The sequence below is a fragment of the Centrocercus urophasianus genome, unplaced genomic scaffold, assembly GCF_019232065.1.
Source record: "Centrocercus urophasianus isolate 14NV4802_14NV808 unplaced genomic scaffold, USGS_Curo_1.0 seq_1455, whole genome shotgun sequence".
Taxonomy (NCBI): Eukaryota; Metazoa; Chordata; class Aves; order Galliformes; family Phasianidae; genus Centrocercus; species Centrocercus urophasianus.
In genome coordinates, this window is record NW_024884648.1 from 1 (window position 1) to 7,344 (window position 7,344).

Sequence of the window (7,344 nt, forward strand, 5' to 3'; positions counted from 1 at the left end):
TCTATCAGAAGTATGAACACTACTACTTGTAACTGCATGTTTTGTTGGATATGGCTTCTTATTGTCACAGTGATTCAGTATTGCCTGCCCTTCTTAAGGCTCAGAGGATCAAAGAAAACCTTCTCTTGTAGCTGTGTGAGCAGCTTATGCCATAAATAATCTTAATATTATTCAGATACATTGGGACTTCATTTCAAAGTGATGTGTATTTTTATCATTGATGTTAAAATGACTTCAATACTTTTTAACTTCTTAATACTTTTTAAACTTCCTTTTGCCAGTGCTATAGCTCTGATTTGATGAAGGTTTTGACTGAGTGACTTCAGCAGTCAATCAATTTAGTATTTTCTTCCAACAGCATGTTTAGTATTCATCTGAAATGTCTGATAGTGATTCCTTTAAAGCTAGATGCATGGAAGGCTGGGGAATAAGAGTTATGAGTGACTTGGGGGAGGAGGAAAAAAAGGTGTATTGCAAGCTAGGGTCAAGTTTAATTGTGAGTGTATAAATGTTTGTGCTATCCCAAGTTACGGGGGAGGTAAGCAGGTGAGGAGAGTGAGGGATTTGCCACCTGCAGGTGTGCATGCACCTCGAGCAGCAGTGTCAACTTCAGCTGACCAAGTTTGTGGAACACACTCTGGCCTGTGGTAAAACTCCTGATTTCTATTCAGAATTACTTCAAAATACAGCTGATAGAGCAAATCATTCAGAAGTATTCATAATTTACAGAATACAGAGCAGTGTATTTTCTAGACTTTACATTAACTCTTCATATGCCCATAGCTTTATATACAGTTATGGAAGTTACTTTGAAAAATCTGAAATAGATGATGTGACTATATTTCTTCTGTTCCTTTGCTGCTGATTTTTGGCCTTAAGCATTTACTGCATGCTTTAGGTCACAGAGTAACGTTTCTAGGATTTGCCTGAAGCAATAACAGATTGTTTTTTTCTTTTCCTTTTTTTGTTTGGCAGATTTGCAGATGCTTCTTGAGAATTGAAAATACAAAGTCTTTCCCAAAATGGTTTCATTAACATCACTGAGTGATGTGCATTTCTTTTGTAGGTCAGAAGCCAGTTTTAACAGATGTTCAGGCAGAATTGGACAGAATTTCACGAAAACCTGAAATGGTTTCTCCTACATCACCTACGTCTCCCACAGAAGGTGAAGCATCTTGAAGACACCAAATAAAACCAATTATTCAGTTTTCTGGGGTAATTCAATCTTGCCTCTGCCTCTTCCTTCAGTGACTGGAACAAAAGAACTGAAACGTCGTTTCAGACACAAACAGTTTGTCTGTCTTTCTTTCATGTGTTGCCCAACTTTACAAAAGGGAGCTGTACAGGTGAAAAATGGTATCACATCATGTAGGACTACTGTTCACAGTGCAAGAATAGTAGATAAATTTCTGGGTTTTGTTGATAAGTCAGTGTAATTCTGTGAAACTGACAATTATGTCCACTTACAGATAAAGGTTGCTTAGAGCAGGAAGCTGATGCACACCACAGGCACTTAATTTATATTGATTTCCCAACTTATTAGTTGATTTTAATACCCTCCTAAGTAGAGCGTAAACTTCTAAAGGAGAGAACTACTACTAGTTGTTGGAAAATAAAGTCACTTGCACAAAACTGTAATGACAAACTCCAAGTATACTTGAATGCTTGATTTGGAGCATGTTTGCAAATCTGTTTGTTTGAAATCCCCCGAGATCTATATTGCATTCAAAAACCCATGCAAAAATTTCATTCCAGACTAAGATCTTAAATTAGTGGCCAGTTTTTTCGTTGTTTTCTTTGATTAATTTCAGACACTGAATAAAAGATGTATAAAGAAAAAGCAGAGGTTAAATGTACAGATTATCAGTATCCAGATTTGTCTATATATATATGGCTCAGCCTTAATGTCCCCCACTATGTTTCCCATATTAATTATAGTTTAAGATTGGTCATCAAAACTGTAATCAGTTAATAAAGTGTTCTCTGCATTCAAATTTAAGTAACTTTCATTGAAGCCATGGCGTTCTTTGTTTACAGCTAAATTTGAGGATGTGATGTAAAACATCTTAAATTACACTTTATCTTGTATCTCTCTTTGAATAGTATCACTGGTAGAGATGTAAACTTCCTTACAGCACTGTTTCTGGGAGGAACTGGATAAAAGTCTGCTGTGTTTGTTGCTAGCAGTAAAACTTGCTTCTCAGACTTGTGTGGGTTCTGCTGCAAGCACACCAACAATCCTGCTGACAACTCCAGCATGTTAGAATGGCCTGGGTTGAAAAGGACCATAAAGATTATCAAGTGTTGTATTAGATAACTGACCATGGTCAGGGCTTCAGCTTTCAGTACACAAACACTGAGCATCCCTTCACTGTTCTGTTTCAAGCTTGTGGGCTTTTCCTACTGATAGCCACAGAATACTAAGTGTAAAAAGTATATCCCAATCTAATAATTACCAAGTAACTTCAATGAGTTTAAGGTTTTGTGGTTGTTTTTTTTTATTTGTTTGTTTGTTTTGTTATTTGTTTTGGATTTTTTAAATAAAGCCTTACTTTCTCCAGCTTATTTAGGAAACTTCTAAAGGCTCCTGATGAAGGAGTACATCTTCTGTACTTTGAATGTGATGCTAGTTGTATTAAATTCCAATTTAGGTTCGCTCCCAGTGAAAAAGGCTGCAACCCAACAGACTGGTAACTACATTTCAGGTGTATAAGTAGAAATTTAAAGTTAGTACAGTAGCTAGTCTGTCTATATAACTGAGAAGTCATATACACGTTTCAGAGACTGCCATGTTTTCAGCTGAAATATGAGAACTGCCTGGAAATAGTGATCTTTTACCCCAAATTTTCAGCTTAAAATTTGCAGAGCAGGTTTATTACAGCCACTCTAATCAAAGAAATTATATAAGGATGTAGAGGAAAGGAAATCCCCTAAAAGAGTTTATTGGTAGCTGGTTCCTTAATTACACAGGCTTAGCTCTGAAAGTGCAAAATAACTTCTTTATTGTGTAGTGGTTTTGCAGTATTCATACTGCAAAACACTTTGAAATGCTACTTTATGAAAAATCATCATCTGCTCTTCTTGTGTGCTAGGCCAGAGCCTTGTACTTAGTAACACCAAAAGTATTAAAGGCATGCAGGAATGATTAGAAATGCACTTGATGTTACTGGTGCTGTTATTCCTTGTAGAACTGAGATCATTGCAAATCTCACAGGCCTACAGTTTAGGGCACCAAAGAACAATAATGAATAAGGAAGAGGTGTTCTTTCCAAGTATCCTTTCATTGTTTTCACCAATGGGTGGCTTTGGTGCCTGAAAGAAGTGGAAGTAGCCCTTTCCCAAAGCCTTGCTTTGCACGCTGCTTCTGGTAAATTCCACTTTCTCCATCTGCTGTTGTTGAAGTTGTCCAACCAGCATAAACAGGCTGTAGATAGTGATGGCAGCCTAAAGAGAACTTAAACTTGAAGTAGGAAGGCTAACGACTTTGATGCTGTTGAACAGAAAGGCCAGGTAGAGAAAGTTCTTTCTTAGCCTTTTTGTAAAAAATAATAGTAATAAAAACCTTTAAGAACCAAACAGCTAGCAGTGGTTAGGGAAGGAACACATTTAGAAGTTTTAAATACACAGAAGTGACTTTTTGTTTCTAGAACTTCTTTTTATGAAGTGAAATTCCAATGAGTCATTAGTAAGGTTTTCCCCAGTCCCTGCCTCCACAGAAGAAGAATAAAAGGCCATCTAAAATCAATAAAAACCATCTAGTTTGACGGCTTCTAATATACTGTCGAGCTTTCCCAGTGTTCTGATGGTGATGCATGCCCTGCATCCCTGTTGGGAAGCTTCTCCCGCCACACGTTCCAGGTCAGTTCACTCCATGCAGTTATTCATCAGCAGGTCATGCATTTCTCCATGTGTCACCTTTGCTGAATCACCACCATAGGCAGAATTGTAAGTTCTGCAGTTGGAACAATCGATTAATGGTAAGCGATCCCTACGTGCCAGTCCACTATTCAGTATTCTGAATGAATTGTATTAAGTATGGTTAATCCTATAATGAGAAAGTATGCTGTCCCTTAATCAAACTAAAATATAACAAACAAGATTCTTGTATTTTGAAATAATACTACTTAATTTGCAGTTGTAGAACCATTGGCTGTCAAATACCTCATGGCTTTAGAATTCTTTTTATGCAGATGCATTGCAGAAAACCAGTAACAAGAATTATCCTAGCCCAGCATTTGGGAAACATGGAGAGAGTTGAGCATTTTATTTGTATTGGTGCCATGAAGGCTATTCAGAAATAGCTGTTAGAAATACTGATTCCTGATCTTTGGCTGTTTAAAAATCCCACCTTGGGGCTAGTTAGCACAGTGCTCAGGCTTTGTGAAGTTCAGCTGCAATACTGAGCCCAGACATAGAGCCTTTGGAGCTGAGCAAGAGTCAGGAGATGCAATGTGTGCAAGTCTTGTCTGAGTTTGTCTGCTTGTTACAGACCTTGCTCTATGATTCCCATGGCTAGCTGGTCATCTCATGCAGAGAACTTGTGTGAAAGGATGCTGTTAGATGCTTGCATGGGAACCAAAGCCAGGAGGGAGCCATGCCTATGACTGTGGAGTTTCTGTGGAGTTTCCCAACTTGTTCTGTGGTGATCTGCCTCACCACTCTTCAAATGAAATGGAGCCTGCGTCCTTTGGTGGTTTGGGCTTTTAAATTGCTTTCCTATTCTTATACTTTTTCTCTTTTGAAAAGAAAGTCTCCTCAAAGGAAAATAAAAGGACAGAATTGTATTTCTGAATGTGGGAAAATGAGAATTCATTTGTGAGAAGTCAGGTCAAGGGAGTGAAGGATTTATGTTTCAGCTTAATCGGTAATTCTGTAATACAGAACGAAGCTAGTTCCAAAGGTTTACTGGGGCTTCACTTCATAAAAACTGGGATGATACCTGGCCTGTACTCACCATATCCCAGGGGCTGAAATTTATTCAACTGTTTTGTCACTCCAGTCACACTTCTTTTGTAAATTTTTTCAATGCAGTGAGGACTGATGTCTGTGTTATAAAGCTATGCTGTAATCTCCCCTAATGACATAGGTTTCTCCATTTAATAGGTACTGATTTATGGACACTGTGGTGGTTATCTTTGGAGAAGATGTAATGCGGGAGAAAAGTAGGTCACTCATCACTAATCTGCTCCCACCAACCTCCTACTCCTTGGCTGAGTGGAGACGTTGTGGCAGTTTACAACCTAATTCCAGGACTGCTTTCTGCTGCAGTGTCCTGCTTTAAGCTCAGGCTTTGCCATTCTGGTAGACGTTGCATGAGTGAGACAGACTTTCATTTTTGAAAACTCTGTCAATGCATAAAGAGAAGAAATTGAGTAAGATTTCTTGATGGTGCCTATCTGCAATGGGATTTCTATTACATCACAGCCAGCTAATTGCAGTCATTTACATTAAACAGACATTATGTATCACAACTACTGTTTTGATCTGCATTCCCTCTTTAAAGGGGAGTGAACTTTAAAGCTGTACTTGAAAGACAGTTCTAGTGAAAAGGTAAGGAACAGCTCCAGATTGTGTGCATAGCAGCATTTGCATGTTTTAACAAAACGCTGCAACTGTTTTTAAGGTATTTTGTCCTACGCTGTCTGGTTTTCATTCCCTCTCTGCTACGGACCTTTGTGGTTGTTTTGCTTTCCATGTGTTGCCTTACAAATAAAGAAAGCAGCCTAAATAATCTAGGATTTAAATGGCAAGCCAGCTTTTACACTTCCTGCTGAAGGCCTGAGCAGGAAAAACAAATCTGAGGAAACAGCAGTAAGTAGAAAAAGGTTACAATATATTTTATCTTCAGTCAACTTTGTGTAGTTTCTCTATTGGTCCTTGAGAAGCAGCTCCTTTCAAGAGTTGTCCTCAGCAGTAACATCTGCATTCATCCTTTTGTAAGGCTGCCTTAGGGCATGGGTAACAAGACTGGGAACAGCTGCAGGTATCCTTAGATGGTACTGAATACTTACTAAGGAGAGCTCACAACTGCTTCTATCTGCTTAAGCCTTGTCTCCCTCAGACAAGAGTAGTCTCACTACATACGACATGTTGTGGTCATTCAGCCAAGTTTGAAACATAAACACAAAATAAAACAAAATAGGAAATTCCCTTAGAAAAGGCCTCTGTAATACAGCCTTCCTTACACCATACTAATGTAAAAACCAGCAATGAAGGCACAGCAGTACTCTGGATCCATAACAGTAAATATCATTCACTACACCTACCTGCTCAGCCCTGCACTCCTGGGATGCTGCACGCAAAACTGCATTAGACACGTCCCAACCCCCGGCAGAAGCTGTGGTGCACTCACAGCAATACCTTCCTCATTTCACTGGGAACTCCTGTGCCTGAGGAATCACAAGGTTTGCCGACTCAATTGCCTCTAAAGCCAGCTCCTGCAACAGGCACTGTTACTGGCACAAACACACCCGCACCACCCAGCCCAGGGCTCCCACACTGTTCCTCTGGGTTGTGTTTTCCTACAGGGAGTGGTGCCATTTACAGCCTGCTGGCAAACTAGCTCAGAGCACGCCCCAAGTGCCTTTACCTGCTCTGCCTTAGCTGTCCAGGCACGGCGGCTCCCAGCAGGCACAGATGGTGCCTGATCTCTCCGTGCTGCACACGTCCTGCACTGCTGGGCTGAGATGGGCAGTGTGACCATTCACTGGGCTCCTTCAGCACAGACTGTGCTTAAACAGAGCACGAGTAGAACTAAGGCCGAGAAAGCAAACTGCTGCTTTTCTATCAGTAGATCATACTTAGCAAAGTATATCTGAATTTGACTGTGAAGGACCATAATAGTTCTGTGGATAATACGCTAAGTCAATGTGGTACACTTTTGCTTATACACAAAAGTCTTCATCTATTTCCTCACGGCAGCACGAGCTGTAGCTGCCTATGAAATTAGGTGCGGGCAGAGGTACGGCAGCACGTTGGAATCACAGAACAGAGTTGGAAGGGACCCACGAAGACCATCGAGTCCGACCCCGGCTCCACACAGCGCTATCCAGAATCCAAACCCAACGTCTAGGAGCGCCGTCCAAACACTCCTTGAGTTCCCGTGGTCGCGCCCACCGCCGTCTGGTGAAAGTTCACAGGGACGCGTCCCAGCTCCTGTGCAAAGGACGGCACAAGCCAGCACCAGAGCGGCTCGCCGCCGCCCGCCCCTCCTCTCGTACACGGGGCTCGCAGGAAGCGCTTTTGTTTCAGCGTCGGCGGGCGGGGCGCTGCCTCCGCCTTCCCGTTCCAGTTCCCTGCCGGCGCCGCTCCAGCCGCCGCCCTTTTGCTTTCACTTCTCGCCGG